This window comes from Falco naumanni, chromosome 7 (assembly GCF_017639655.2).
Source record: "Falco naumanni isolate bFalNau1 chromosome 7, bFalNau1.pat, whole genome shotgun sequence".
Classification (NCBI taxonomy): Eukaryota; Metazoa; Chordata; class Aves; order Falconiformes; family Falconidae; genus Falco; species Falco naumanni.
In genome coordinates, this window is record NC_054060.1 from 52611830 (window position 1) to 52628495 (window position 16666).

At 43.3% G+C, this 16666-nt stretch overlaps 1 protein-coding gene across 8 annotated transcripts in view; it reads right to left on the bottom strand.

Moving 5' to 3' along the window:
* Nucleotides 1–16666, bottom strand: part of RAD51B (RAD51 paralog B) — a 405510-nt gene that overhangs the window by 33069 nt on the left and 355775 nt on the right. The window lies entirely within an intron of this gene.

A 16666-nucleotide genomic window follows, 5' to 3' on the forward strand; every position in this document is an offset into this window, starting at 1 on the left:
GCTCAGAGGTAGTGGTTCCCTTCAACACATGCTCAATAATCCCAATGGAACTGGGATTATTGCAGCAGTTTGGAAAAGAAGAAAAATATATATTACCAGGCTGGATAAAACATTAAGGCAGTGTTGGCTTGATGGGGGCAGAGCTCCTGCCAGATGAAGCATTTGCACCTGGAAATCCACAGGGCAGAAGATTGGTGCTGGAGCATTTGTGTTGCCATCAGCAGGGCAGCAGCTCGTCCGCACGTACTCAGACTCCCAGGAGGCCAGGGCTGAGGGCTCCTCAAGGAGGTCAGGTTTTATATAGTAAAGCAAACAGTTTAGCTAATCAAGGATTTTTTTTTCTTTTCTTTTCTGAGGCTCTTGGCACCCAGCCCTGTTACTTGCAATCTTTAATTTGTACTGTGGCTTCCTTTTCCCTGCTGCCTTCTCACTCACTCCAATTTTCCCACACACTTATTTTCTAACTTTACCTCTTATGGAGGTTTTAATTCATTTCAGACCCAAATTTATCTCAATCCTACAAAACACTGCTGTTACCTCACCATTTATTCCTGTGACTGCTATCACAAATTCATGAGCTTGAAAAGTTTATGAAAAAAAAAAAGCGCCTTTTTTTGTGTTGTAGAAAATAATCGATGATACCTCACATACTTACAATGCAACTTTATTCATACGCACTTATAGAAATTGATTGTGGATCAACTTAGACCTTCTTTTTGGTTATACAGCTGCCTAAGTCTCAAAATAGGGGTTTCAACTGGATTTTTTTATAGGATCTGTGTATGTTCAAGCTACACACAGCACTCACAAGCTGACCATGAAAAAGCCTTTTATCATATGGCTTCCACTATAAGGGAGCAGGTTCTGATGAAACAAAGTCACATTTTGGCAGATTCTCCCTCCCACTTCCACACTGCTAAGAAAAAAATGGAAGAGAGAAAAGCATTTTTTCTGGTTAGCACAGCTACCTAGTCCATAGCACTTACTCTGTGTAATTTCTGTAGAGAAACTGATGAAGGCAACATGCAAATAAACATCTCAACTAAAACCACAGCAAAATCCCAGTAAAAATCTACAACTGTCTAGTCCACGGCGCAGGCTGGCTTGCTCAAGAGCTGATAATAAGATGCACAGGAACACGGGTGGAAAGTGACCCCCTGATCACCAGGTTCTGCCTCATGAAATCACCTTTAAATGACCTATTCAAGTGTTCCTTCAGTCTGTACACACTGTAGGAGCCACAACACACCACCACCCTGTAACAAATGCACAGCCTCCACCGCACATGTAGATCCACCTGATCTCATTTCAGGTAAATACTTCTCCTCCGTCTCTGTGGTTGTTTCTGTCTCCACAGAACTCCTCTGACTCTGAATGGAGCCCAAGTTGCCAGGGCAGCACTTTCCAAGCCGTGAAGCAAGCTGTGAACAGCTAACAAAGCCTGACACGCATTCCACACATTTTCACTATAACTGGCCTTCACAGCCACTTCCATGCAGGCACAGAAGGGTTTTAATGGATTGCAGTGAAGAAGGGGCTAAAAGCACTGACAGACTGAGCTAGCAGGCAGCGCATGGCCTGTGTGCAGGCCTTCTGCAAGGCGGCAGGTCACAGCCACGGTCCAGCAGACAGGACACAACCGGCTGTTGTTCTTTGGCGGCCCCTGCAAAGTCGTCCCTCGGACTGAACACTGCCACACGTTAGGAAGCAGATCCTGCCAAGACGTGCACTGCACACGCTCTGTGAGGCAGTCAGTCCAATACTTCTCATTAATTTCAGAATCCACCACTGAAGAAAACACAGCTCTTTATAAGGTGGGACACGTTTTAAAAGAAAACAGTTGGTGCAGATTCAAGTGGTATAAAGCTGCACGGCCCTATTAAATACCAGGGGGTGTTGCTGATTTATACCAGCTGAGAAGTTGGCTAATATTCTTCTGGAGCCACCACCTCTCCCATTCGTAACTGCCAGTAGAAACTCTGGGAAATGCTAGAAGAAATGAAAAATGGAGCACATTTATGTGAAAAAGTTTCGATGTAAAACAAATGTCTGCTCACTGCACAAAAGCTGAAATAATACAGCCGTTATTGGAACTGTGCTACAATAAAACAAGCTGGATGAGTCAACCAGCAGTGCATCTAATCTCTACCGGCTGCCTTTCCGGTCCCCAAGCTCCCCATCTATTTTTATCTCTTCTTTTTTTAATATACTTTTTGGTTTACAAGCAATAAATCTACAGCTCTTGGGTCCCCTGTGTGCACTCTTGCCGGCAGGCCACTCAGCATTTAGGATGTTACCCAGACCATTTTGGCTATTAGATCACCGAACATGGAGGCTAGAATTCAGATCCAAGAGACACTGTGGCCCAGAGAACATGGCAGTGGCTACTGATAGCGTGGGGCATGGCGAATATTTTTGCACTGAAGGCAAGCAGGCACCGCACATGAGCTGCGTGGCACACTCTTCAGGTGGCCAGGGAGTTAGCATGGAAGTTAGCAGCAATTTGCTCCTGGCACACAGCATTGCCTGACGAAGCGGGGCAGGGGCTGCAGCTGCAAGACTGTGGCTAACTGAGGGACCCCAGCCGTGCCACTGCCATTTGTGGCAGCGCAGCAAAACATGCTTGACTGATAGACGTGCATCAGTGCAGATGCCTGAGGAGCTTTGGTATGTGCTTGCTTCCAGACTTGCAGGAACACACAGTTTCGGGCCAGTGCTCTATCCAAGGTCCATGATACAGCACAGGGCACATACAGAGAATATCGTGTGATGTGCTCAATGGTCATGCAATAACTAGTGGAAGAGCTAACACCAAAATGGCACTGGCAGTCACAGTCTGCTACTGTGCCTATAAAAAAACAATGCTGTTTCCTTTTTTCCATGGGTGGGGAGATTTTTAGTTAAGCTAAATGCACCTGGTCCACCTTAGGACCTTATATGTTACCAATTACAGAGTGTAATATTTGGAAATGGAGAAAAAGACAATCCTGATTTCAGAATCACTGTGCAGGTGATGGGAACTGCTTTCATGATATGAGGTTCCGCCATTGTTGGCTGGGTGTGGTAGCACTCTCTTGAGAAAAGTGTGGGTGAAATTTGGGAATCACAGTACTCCTGCTTTATTTTTCTCTGGTAGCCAAATTAAGATCCTAGCAATGGAGCCATTATTTTTCTAATTTTATCCTGTTCTCTTTAATGGGTTTCATTACAAACACATACAACTAGTCACCTCGAGCTCATACATGCTGGGAAACATCTGTTAATTGAATATTAAGATAGCCAGAGTGTTATAATGGATAGAAACTACTGGGATATGATGCTAGCCCACAGCCTTCCCTTTCAATCCAAGAGTACGTGCTTGAGGGAGCGAGGGAGAAGAGTATATGAATTTAATTTCAGACATTCACTTTTTAGGTGCCCCCAAGGGACGTACCCATTTCCTATATAAGGTTTGGTCTGTTTGCAATTAAGCTCTCTTCTTTGCATATTTCTGGATAGATTAAAAATAGCAAAATCAGCTTATTCTTGGACTTCTGGAGATAAACAAAGCTGTTGCTTCCAGGGGTTTTAAAACACTGATCAGGCTTATAGATCTTGAAGGCAGAATTTGTCCATGAATTTTCTATGCTGGATAAACAAGAATTTCCAAAGATAGGAGAAAAGGTAGGAGCACATTTCTATAACTGGAGATCTTCTAAAGCAACTAACTTTTGCAGCTTTCATTTTAAAATAAAACTAAATGTTGATAAAAAGTTGAATATTCTTTATAGAGAAAGCTCAAGACCAGTTCAAACTTCTCCTACCACTCTCACAAGCAATGGATCAATTCCAGAGCTGAGAGGCTTGCTGAGCTCCCATTACAGTTCTCCTCTTACTCTTTTTGCTGTTGGGATTGCCATCATCAATCCATTTAATCCAAAATGTAAAGCTCGTTTTTGTGATGCAGCCATCCATTCTCAAGGACCTTGACAGAAACAACTCATTTATAATGGTGCCTAAATTGCTATCAGATGGGACCGATTCCCATACATCCCTACAGCCTGAGGTTGGACACACGATAGTGATCTGCACCTGAGCATTTCTTCCCTGCTGTTCAGGTCTCTACTCATTGGCAGAAATTACCTGGAACAGGGGCCATTTTCCAAAGGAGTGCCTGACCACTGTGTTGTGAATTTAAGTCTCCTGACAGTGGTTTTGCTGTCTTCATTTATCTTTTGCAGACTGCTTAGAAGTCAGTGGACCCTGATGGATCCATGGATGATGGGATGAAAATTACTGATATAGTGGTTTTAATGTTAGTTATTAACACTTTCTTACGCTGAAAACAGAACTAGGATTTAATCAAGTATAAGCAAAATTATTTGCCAGCTTTCCAAAGGTTCAGAAAACCCTCAAGACTACATTCAGCTCAGTAGTGGAAATAATTCTCGCTGGCTCCCTAGGAATTATGCTGATTTATTCTAGATTTTTATTTTATTAGTAGGCTGGATTTAAGACTTGGATTAGCATTGAACCCTTAATCTTGAAAATTCAATCATGGCACACATGCGCCTCATGAGTATAATTTCTAATTCTGGTTGTGTTTGAGATTACTTATCAAAAAATCAAATAATCTGACTATCTGTTTACTGTCCTACAACCAAACCTTGATGCACTTTTAGTGCTTCTTACATTGAGAACAGACACGAGCAAAAAACAAGTAAGAAAGGCTGTGATTCCGCAACAGTATAATCTGACCTAAACCGTGGCTACATCAGCTCTGCCTCCTATAGCCCCTGATCACAATCCCCCATCTCCTTCCTTGTACCTGCACTGGTGCTCATCTAGCCTAGCAATAAATTGGTCCAGAGGATGGTGAAAACTAGTTTTTTGTAGTGTTAATTTTCAGCCAGTTTAGCTCCCTGAACTATACTGTTGCAGGGTCAGATACAAACTATTGTTTCTGTTGAGGAAACACAGAAGCATAGCTGGGCAATAGCAGCCCTGATTCAGATTGGCTGGAATGGATGTGGAACTGTACTCTTAACTACAGCTGTCTGTGGGCCATGTTTGTTAAAAACATATGGGCACAACTTTCAAACAGCTGCTTTCAGCTTCAGTTGTTTAAAGATTCAATTTCCAAAGCAGAACTTTCAGACCAGTAGTCAGTCCAAGTCATTGTAAAATACATGGGCTATTTTTGGAGCCTCAGGTAAGGGGCTGACTGATAAAAGATTTAACAGTCTGACAGAGTGAACTGGATGGAGATTCTGGAAGATCTTTAGGACCAGGAACAAGCAGAAACCAGTAGATTCAGAAGACTGTGGACTGGGTATCAGCTTGATAGAACATAAGGACTGGAATAAAAAGTATACTGTAAGCTGGGACCAGGATACATTAATAGCAGAGCTGAGAACCCCAGGCTGTAAGACCAAGTCTAGCTAGGTCTGAGATGAACTGGCAGAGTTACACCATGGATGCTGCATAGACCCTGCCCACACAATGCCTGCTCTTACATGCTGGCCAGGACCTTGCTTTCAGAGTGCTGCACTGCCCCAACAGAAATGTAGAATGATACTGAAACCGATGATTCAGGAGGGAGAGAAGATTACATCACCGCAATATGCACGCAAACAAGTGGACATATTTACTGTTGAGTAGTACGTCCCTTGAAAAATCTACAGGGCCATTAGTACAGAGGAGGAAAAATACATAGTTAAGCAAGATACAAATGAATGGTGGCCTACATCACCAGGCTGCTCTTTGTTCCTCCGCTGTGCAAAACAGTATAATGGCATGGGAAAGACTGGTGGCCCATTCCATACCTCCTATGATGGCAGGAGGATTCTTCCTTACCACGCTTGATTCCTAGGGCCATACAAGGAGCAGCACTCAATGCCATAATCCTTATGAACACCAGCAGCCTTGACAAAGTCAACAGGACTGTTCAGCAGGGCTGTTTATAAGAGCTCATAATTCAAAACCAGCCCCTTATTTTAGGGAAGAGAAGCATAGTAACAAGCCCCATTGTTCTAGCAATATAGGCACGGCTATTGAGGACCTAATAAAGGCTCTGCTGTGTGACAAGAGTCATGAACAGACCTTACAAAATAATAAGGACTTTTGTAAAAGCAGGACAAAATGTGTTATAGGTTTTTTTTTAAATATTCTTTGAAATGAAAGTGCTCTTGACCCTCTTTGGCTCTCCACAGCATTAAGGAGATGGGGATCTTCCTGGCACCACAGTCTCTAAGGAGTCAACTCTCTGAACTCCAAATTGTGCTGCTGCAGATTTCCAGGACATTTGCTTAAAAAAAAATTTCCCAAACAGAATAACCTCCTGTCCATCAAGCAAGATTTCACAATTACAGTACCAGGCACAGAGAATTCTGCCTGCTTGGCCCACAGCCACACCACGAGCCAGCAAACTTTCTAGCTCTCACAAATTAATTAGGTTCAGGTCAGGTATGTGACTGAGAGAACTCCAGGGAGGGTGGAGGGTGAAGCAGGAAGCGGTGCTGATGATTCAACCAGGGATCATCTTGAAGACATTTGTTGTTTCTTCAGAATTAAGTTTTGGATGTGAAAGGAAAGTGATCTTATTTCTAGGAGTACAGAAAGGGAAAACATTCTGGTAGAAAAATGAAAGTGGGAAGGACTCTTTATTTAGGAAGTAGGGAAACAACTGATTCATTCATCATAGATTTTACGACGACAGCTTATAGTGTCTAACAGTGGAGTGGGACAGGTGACAAGAACACAAACCCACTACCAGCTCTGAAGACAATCTTTCTCTCTAGTAAGAAACCAGAGTTGCAAGGGAAATAATTCTGAAATTTCAGCACACAAAAAGACAGCACAGGAGTGACTTTAATCAATGTCTGCACATGCAATTAGAGGAATGAAAAAGACTCATTGCTGGCTTTTGTATTATGGTACTGCAAACCTTTAGGAGTATACCCCTAGGGCTATGCAGTGCTGCTTTGTGCCATTCTGTACTGTGAGGAGTGGCTGAAGTTTAACACCTTTCCCCCAAAGCCATAAAATTACAAGCGAAGGTTCACAGCAGCCACAAGCAATATGAGTTCTGTCCTATCCCAATACTGCATCTGGCTTCTCAGAAAGGCTGCTGCCAAGTTAAAGTAATGCAATGCCAAAGTACTCTCATATTCTCCATTTCTTGACATCTTAAAATCACAGCTTCATCGGAATTCCCTTGGCCAAGTATAAGGCATTATGCTTAAGGCAGAGTGACCAGAGAATAGGCTGTGGTCAGTATTACACAGGTCATCCTTGGTTCTGTAGTGGGTCTTTTAGATAATGTGACTCTACAATTAGTAGATGCAAAAAATGTCCAAGGGAACAAACTACTATCTGGATAGTGCTCATCAGCTTTCAGCTCCAGCTTTTAGTTGCCTGTGCCAGCGCTCCATTTGCTATGTGACATGTAACTGCAATGACTGTTGGAAGCAAAACCAGAAGCAACATGGCAAAGCAGTGATGGTGAGAGATGGATGTGAACTTCAGAGGATCAGGTATGTCTCACTCCATCATGTGCAACTCGATCTAGGTGAACCTGCTTTAGTGGTGGGTTGGACTGGTCTCCAGAGGTCCCTTCCAACCGTGACAATTGTGTGATGACCTGTGATTCTGTGATTCCACCTTTGGGTGTTTCAGATATGTTGGTATAAGTGTGTAGGACCTCATATTAAGGTTAGCATTAAACATCAGAAAAAAACTTTTCACTGGGAGAGCAGTACAGTACTGGAACGGGTTACCCAGAGAGGTGGTGCAATCTCCATCCTTGGATGTTTTCATGACTTGGCTGGACAAAGTCACAACTGACCTGTTAAGTGCTGGCAACAGCAGTGCTCTGAGCAGGATGTTGGACTACAGACCTCCAGAGGTCCATTCTAACCAGTGTTTCTATGATGCTATGTGTGTCTCAGATCCCAGAGCTGAGCTGACAAACCATGTTTTGGAAGGACTCTGCAGGGCAAGAGGCCATGGCTGGTAACATCTACCAAGCCTGGGATGGTTGGAATGGTTTATGCAGAGCAAGCTAAGTGTCTGAGTGTAGACCTCCTACACCTACGTGTAACACCTCCTCTTGAATGGAAACTGAATGGCAGAGATACTGTGAAATTCTGCTTATGAGGTAGCAGTACTTATGCAACAGTGATGCTGCTCAATTCCCTTATGCAGCCAAGGGTTCAGCAAAAGAAAAGGTGTTAGCCTCCTGCAGTGCTCTTGTGACACCCTTTTGTAGCAGCGGTGAGAGCAATAGTGTTAGTGTGTGCTACTGGCATGCTGAGGCATTGCTCAAAGATGAGCTGAGTTACAGGCTGGCATATACCTTAACTTCTTGTTTCCTGGTTTTAAGACAATTATATCTAGCTGCTTCCCACATTAAAGGGACCAGAAGAGACTGTATTCTTGCCACCACATAGAGAGACAGATTCCAGACTGGACTGGCTGCAGGAACATGCTGGAGTCATGCAAAAGCTGATATTCAGTGGGGACGCCTCTATTCAGACTGACAGACATAGTAGAAATAGGCACAGAACAGACAAAATCCTTTCTACAAAAACATCCTTTGCGCAGTTCTGCCACGCTTCATTCATCCACAGCTCTTTGCTTGTTTGTTCCTGGCACACGTTTCTCCCCACCCATTCAAAGCCAGTTTGCTGCAGCACCCTCATCTCTGCCATCCCTTTAATCCCTCTCATAACGCCAACATACTCCCCTCTTTCAGCACAGAGATGTCAAGAAGATTTGACAGGGCCTGAGAAATTCATGTACCAGTTAGTCATAGGGAAAGCCAAGAGAGTGCTGGCCCCAGGTGAGAACTCCTCCGTTAACAAAGCCAAGATGAGATGTGAACATGTCTCTGAACAAATTTTCTCTGAAAACTGCGAGTAGTGTGGCTCAACTCACAGTGAACAAATGGAGCTCAATCTAATGACCACAGGGTATCACTTGGAGCTACCAATGTGATACAGAAAATCTTTTCCTTGAACAGAGTCCTAACCACAGTATACGACAGCATGACATGTACTGATATGGACTTTCAAATGACTACAAATAACATTTCAGCGATTATGTTCTCTTGTTTACTGGCTTGAACAAATATTGAGCAGCTGAGAATGCTTTGGTGAGAGTCTGAATCTTAACATGATACTTTACATAGGCACAGAAAAATATTTGAAGAATGAGACAATTTTGGAAAATGCTGTAATGCTTTTAACGGGGGCTGTTTCTCAGGAACTTTTTGCTGACACAACCCTAGTACCAGGACTATCAACACTTCCTGGGACCCTCAAGAAGCACGAGGCAACTTCATCATGCTCTTAGCTGGCAAGAATGTTTGAGATTATTTAGGGCAGTAGATCTTGTGCTCCGCTATACACAATCATTATATCTATCTCTAAACAACATATGTTTGATAGCCATAAATATATTCATCTGTTTTCTCCATAGAGAATTCTAAATATATTTAACAGAAGCCTAAACAATGAAACTATGATGGCAGTTAAATCATAATCGCACAAAATAGCAGGATATATGCTCAAAAGGATTCTTCATGTCAAGTCAACAGAGACTAAAAGCTTCTCACACCCTACAAATACAAAGAAAGATCTTTATCTGCTTCCTAATAATGACACCAGGATAAACTCTGTCCAGTCTTGCATATATGTAAGAAACCTTCTCTTGATACAGCTCCTATGCAAGGGCGTAGCTCCAACTACAGTCTTATGCGCTCCTGTTCTGGTTCCTCCAGAATTGTCCATTCCATATTAATGCCTAGCTGCCAAATCACATTAATTCCATAGTTGTATCCCTGTCATAAGCCATTAGTTCCACACTCTTACTACACATAATACATACATTCCACATTCTTTTCCTTAATATGCAAATCTTTCCAACCATAGTCCCCTTTGTTTTGGTGCCTCTCAACCCACCAGCATATGCAGGAAGGCTCACAAACGGATTCTCCGTGATATATTCATACGTGACCAATGTTCTTTGTGATTTGTATGTGACGATAGGAGAGATTTTGAGGTTTGCTCCCAAGCCTCAAATTGCTTAAGTATTGCCCAGATTCCTGACCCCTTTCGTCTGTACCAGGTGGTTTACAGTGGTCATTATGAATTTCCTTTCAAGGCTCCTAAACAAGAACTGACTTTGTTTACAGTAAAAACTTTTCCACTGGCCCAAAGCACTATTCTGAAACAACACAGAGGCTTAGGTGAACAACCACATCACTGCCACCACCTCCTGCTGTCAGAATCTCATCAGGACCTTACTGGACTCACGGCTATTACTTGCGTTCCATCAGCAGCAAGAGTTAGAAATACTTGCTTTAGGAAGAGCATCTCCTTCTTTTCACATAAGTTGTCAGTCCCAACGGTTCCCGCCTTCCTTTCCTCCAAATACTTTCCATTCAAAATCAGCAGCTGGAATCTACCTCACAGTCATCTGGATGTTTTATTTGGTCCACAATGTAGCACAATAGACAAAGTGACACTGTGCCTCAGCAAAATTCAGGTTGTTTCACTTCCTTCAGCAAATTCTGTTATGCCATGAGGTTGTGGAACTCCAGACCTATACTCCGATTTGTTGACACAACTGTAGTCAATAGAGCTGGCAAAGCCCATGACAAAACTCTTTACAACTTCAGCCCTGGGGTGTGAAGCCAGATTTTGCCATTTGAAGGGCATAACGTACTACACAATTCTTCCTGCAATTCCTCCTACTCTCCCAAATGCAACGGCTGGCACCATCTCTCTTTGATCAGAAAGATGGCTGAAGAACAGCTGAGGACTTGGTCTTACCAGCCAGATTTATCACTATTCTTAATTTGCATACATGCTACAGTGACGTGTTCATTACATATGCTTAGACTGCATGGCTGAATGCTCATGTTATATCAAGCTGCAGATGATTTTACAGCTGGCTCTGCTCCTTGAGCACTGGGAGCAGCTCTTGTGCATTTCTGAAAGGCAGACTACAGCCGAGCGGCTGGAGCTGTAATTCTCCAGACTGTTCTCTACCCCCTCCCCCTGTGCCCCGACATTCTTTGCTGCTTTGTTTATGCTGTAGAAAACATCTGTGAGGGTATAGGGCCAAGGTGAAAGATTTTGGCAAACAGTTATTTTTCACAGCTCAGCTTAAAGGGAAAATATGAAGACTGCCCCTCCTCCTCAAAGAAGGGGAAGGGTAGGGTTGAGAAATGAGATCCGAGTGCAGCTGGGCCAAACAGCAGACTGGCTGTCCCACTAGCACCTTTAAAGTGAAAGGGAATTGTTTTTTCAGTAGAATGAACCATGTTGCAGAACAGGAAAGGTTTAACTGAGAGAAATCAGATCCATTTTTAGAGGAACCGGTTAAATAATTGTATCAGGAAAATCTTGGAGATGTTGAGATGTGTTGGGCTGAGCATGATATTTCAAGAGAATGCATAAATCATGCAGCAGAGATTGTTTAAAACCAGGCTGACATAACAATAAAAATCTGTAATAGAAAACACCCCCACACTACTAGGAGATGGACTCAATTACACTGCAGGTCTTTTTCAATGTTTAACTTCTATGACTCCTTATAGAACTGGGGCCCTGTAAGGGGAAAGAAAAAAGCGGGCTTATTACCTTTGTTGATTAACAGATTGACTTTCTCAAGCAATAAAGTACTTTATAGGCCTACAAAGTATAGGCCATAGGTAGGGAACTGCAGATTTCCCTGACAAGCTGTAGTTTACTACTCATGTTCTGTCTGCAGCGGTGCAGAGAAGCGGATGGCAGCGCATGCCGCTTGCAGCTGCCTTTCTCCGATCAGCTCTGGAAGAAAGGGAAGGAGAGACGAAAATTCCTGCTGGGAAGTGAAGGACTTGGATGACAAGGAGATTCCAGATTTGCTTTAGGGACCTGCAAACAGGCAGGCACCACTTCATTCATCCCTGAATTGCAGCCACTCCTAGGTGAAACAGCAAAACCGTTTCCAAAACAGGGAAGCTTAGGATAGGAGGCGAGGAACGGTATGTTATTGTCTAACAGGAAACTGGAACAAAAAAGTCAGGAATCACTCAGAAGCACTGTGCTGCAAAGATAAAGGAAAAGGTCCGCCTGGAACTGAAGTCCAGCTCAGTCCCCAGTCACTCTCAGGGCATTCCCCCTTCCTGCCATGAAGCCAGCCACTGCTTACTTACAAAGAAGCTCAGCTACTGCCAGATACACCCCACTGGGACGCAGGAGCTACATAGTGCCCAGGTTAGACACAAACAAAGCTATCTTAAAGCTTTGAGCTGAAAGAAACACAGGCTGAGTGCTTGGGATCCATCTGTGATCTGTCACGAGCAGTTGAACAGCTGACCGGTGAGAGGCATGCAGCCATGCAAGCACCCACTGCCTGTTCCACTCTCCCTCTGGCTGCCCTTCACCCAGATCTAGATAGGCTCCAAATTAATTTTACAACCTGGAATGCTGCTAACACAACCAAACTATGAAAGAAAAGCTCATCTTGAGGGAAGGCAAAAATCAGCTCCCTTCTCTGTCTCACAGCTGTCCTCTCCTTCTCACCATGTGGTCCTGAAACCTGGGGCTGTTCCAAGCACTAAATGCACTGGAAAGTGTATCCTTGGGCCAGCTGTGATCTGATCATGGTGCGTTGGCTATGGGTGAATCAGAAACCAAGTGATAGCCCCAGGAACAATGTGGCCCCTTGTTAGGCTTCAAGAATGGTCATTGCCTTCAGCAGCCCCCAGCCCCTTCCCCAGCCAGCTTTCAGGAGAGCAGGATGCCAGGAGGGCTTCCATAACACCCTGTATGATCCTTTCCCACTAACCCTGTGCTGAACTACAGCTATTTTCTGTTTTGAATGACATGCTCCTTGTGTTGTGAGAGACTTTGGGTGGGGGTTGCTGCAGCCTCTTTGGAAGTGGATGCACAGCAAGCCACAGCTGATACTAATATTTATGTGCAAGCTGCTACAGGGCAGCCCCGGCAGCAGCACCTGGGACCACAGTTCCCCTGAAATCCCCAGGGCTGGAAACCTCCTGGGAAGCTGCTTCTCATCAGCCCTGCAGAGCACTCTGTGCATTGCACAGCTCCATCCCAGGAACCAGATTTTATCTGGCCTCACAACTTTGCTGATGTTTTGTAGGCTTTGTACTTAAGTAAGCATTATGAAAATCAGCAATGGCACAGAGCCGGAGTTGTCATTTTTCCCAGCCCATCTCACAGCTAGCTAGGCTGTTGCAATTCTCAGGAGCAGATGCTGCAGGAAGGGGGTTAGTGGTGGGACAGGGCTCAGTCTTCTCCCAGGCAATATTCTGAGGGGGAACAGAGTGCTGTCCAGAGTGAGAAGAGGCCATGGCCAACACACATTTGAGGCAGTTTATGAAAGACTGCAGAGAAATTTAATCCTGGTGCATCAACCAAGTGTCAAAATGAATATTTCTTTGCATTTGTATTAAAGTAGCGTGCCAAACCCCCAGTCAGGATTACCCACTGTGTTTGGCGGCACGGCCCCATCTTCAGGGTAAATATGTTCTGCCAATCAATTCCCACTGCAATTTTGATCAGACACAACATTTTTCTTGCTTCCTGCCCTGAACAGCTGCCATGTTGTACCACAGCTGCATTTCAATAGTGGATAAAGGGTCAAAATACATTGGTGCTAGCGAATCTCACTGTAAATACAGATCTTAACTTGGGATCCTTCCAATTAAAAAAATACTGCACTGGTGCGAGGCACTACTAATTGTTGATAAATAAAAACTAAAGATTTGTTCTGTGCCTTTTGCTAGTCCAAATTGCTTTATAAGCTAGGAATATTACATACCCTTTATAGGAACTACTTGATCATTACCAAAACAGTCATTTGCCTGGTGGGCAGCTCTTATGAGGATACCAGCACCAGCTCACAAAAGAAATAGAGCAGAAAGTTAATTTTCCTGAAAATTAGTATTGCTTTGGATAGCTGTAATAAGTTTCTAATCACGTCCAAACTGACTCTGCAGCTGTGGCTTAAACGTGTATATACTTTTCCACTCTACTGACTTCTGCTGTGGAACTTCATATTTTGAGCTGAAATATCCCTGAAGCTGGCCCTGATATTCCAGTGTACTTCAGCTGCACCAGAAGTGAAATTTGCCTGGCTAGATCAGACTGTAAAACTTGAGACCTAAGTAATTAAAACACACAGTGAGATGTGTGCAGAGATGTGACCTTTTATGAAATACGCGAGGCAGCAAGAAATATGTATTGGGCCATCACAACAATGAATACAGGGTACAGCAATTGAGTATAAAGCTGGTAAAAATTTAACATGAGTAAGTTTTACTAAAACTTAATCTCCATTCTACAAAGAGAACTACCAAGATTTTCTTGATGCATTACACTCAATAAATTTGCTTTGAATAGTTGTATGTGTGTGACACAGAGAGAGAGAATTAGGCTGGAATGCTATAAGGATGTAAGCCAAGCTCTCAGCATCTGGAAAGCAGAAAGCAGAACTATATTTAGTGCACAATGACTTGCAATAATTGGGGGGTGGGGGGTGGGGGGACAGGAACAAAAAAAAGAGCAAGAAAAAAGAACAAAACTTAAGTTGCCAGTGTTAGGCAATTAAATGAATTATAAAGAAAAAAGAACAATCAGGCTGGGAGAAGGATAAATGAAACCCTGGGGTATATGTTATTATAAGAACTTATAAGAGCAAAAATGCTTGTATAGAGTTACCAGACATATTTATAAACATGCTACAGATAATGCATACTTCAGTATAAATACCACCTCAAAGAATTTCTGGCACAGAACAGTTAGGGCATTGACCTCTGCTGTACATTCATTTCCTTTATGTGGCTGAAATGGCCTAAATGCATTCCTTAGTTAGGCATGGGAAACTTTTTCCATAAGGTAACTAACTGCATCTGCATGGGTACTCCATGGCGTAACTGTACTTGGTTATGAACATGTTACGAACCCTTTGCAAAGCACGTGTAGGTTACCATGCATTCTCCTACACCTACTTGTAAACAGCACAAGCACCAAGTAAAAGACTACCTTTTATAGATGTGGTACATTCAAAATAAAAATGGTTTAACACTTTCCAAATCCCTTACTGCTGTTGTAAAAGCAGGGTGCTGAAAAATCAAGTTCCCCTTCCACTGCTTGCACAGTTTTTGTTCTGCCTTTCGCTTGATTTAAACATTTCAACAGCTCTTCAGTTCACTCTTGTTTCCAGGCAGTTTCTCAGACCTGAGATCCCAGGATCCCAGAGCCTCCATCTTCAGCACTTCAAAGGATATCCAAGTAACAAATGAAACATACTTTCATTAAAGCTGAGGTGCTGATCTCAGGCACACTGATGCTGTGTAAAGGATAACAAAGATGAAAGTAAACAGTACTACTGGCAAAACTGTACAAAAATGGTCATATCCATAAATGCCAAAGTATTTTCTGGTGTTCAAATTAATCTAGCTCTCAGCTTCTAGGCAGCAGTATGCTGCCATGAGATTTAAAAAAGTGAGCAGAAAGTGCTGCCTCTGCACAGCCACCACACCCTTACACTTGGTGCAAGACAGTAGATACCTGGGGCCTGTGAGTGGGGAGGAGAAGCTGGTGCTGCCTGTGGTGCCAGGCAAAGAGCAGCCTATCTCCTTCGAACCACAGGCCAGAGCAGCACCCATTTTGAGAAGAAGCTGGGAGTGCTTCTAAGATTTGGCTGTTTTAGCCATTAGTCTTCACTTCACTTGTATTTACAAACAACAGAGAAAAAAAAAAAGACGTCTTTCTGCAATGGGAAGTTTGGAAGGAAGTCACCAACCAGCAGCCATTTTCCATCTGGCTTCAGGATCGGCTAACATTTGTAGGGACCTGTATATCCTCTTAATTGTAAACTTCAGGTTGTGGTTTTCTTTAAATTAGTGCTTTCATGTGCCTCATGTACAGGTAAAGGCTGCTTTGCAGATGCACTCTTGCTTGCTTTCTGTGTACTCAGTCCTACAGGACTGTCCCTGAGGTGAAAGAAGAGATTTTATTCCTTGTATTAAATGCGTAGTTTCTAGGCTAGACTCTGCCAGCTAACGTACCAGTGTTTGTGGTATATATGTATATGAACTGGAGCAAGACCAAATCTACCCACAGAAGGTGCTCAGCTGTAACTGAGGTACCTATTTTACACTGTCCTCACATGCTTTTCACTAGTAATACAATAAATGTGTGTAATTTAAAACAATGAGCACTTTTTCAATGCAGACCAAGGAGTGACAGAAGCACTGTATCTCTTTTTAGAGCCATGCCTATCCAGCAGCAGAAAGGATGGGGGAGTAGGTACCTTTGGTACCTTGGGAGCAAAGCGTAAACAGGGCAACATACAGGATTCACAGAACCAGAAGACAAGGATGACGAATCAAATGAGGCAGAGATTGAGGTAACAGCTACAGAGACTTAACAATAAACTGTAGCAATGCCTGTGATGCAGTGTGCAAGGGCGATGTTAGAAAGTCATGTAAATCATTGTATCAATCCTTACATTGAGGGAACTGGGGAGATAAGGACACTTGACTTGCGAAGTACAGAGACTGGAGCAGAGCTCTGCAGTGGGATCTGACTTGTCCTATGAGGTGAGATTACAGTGCCTAAGACAAAACACAAGAAGACGCTGCTGCTCTCATTAAAGGTGACAA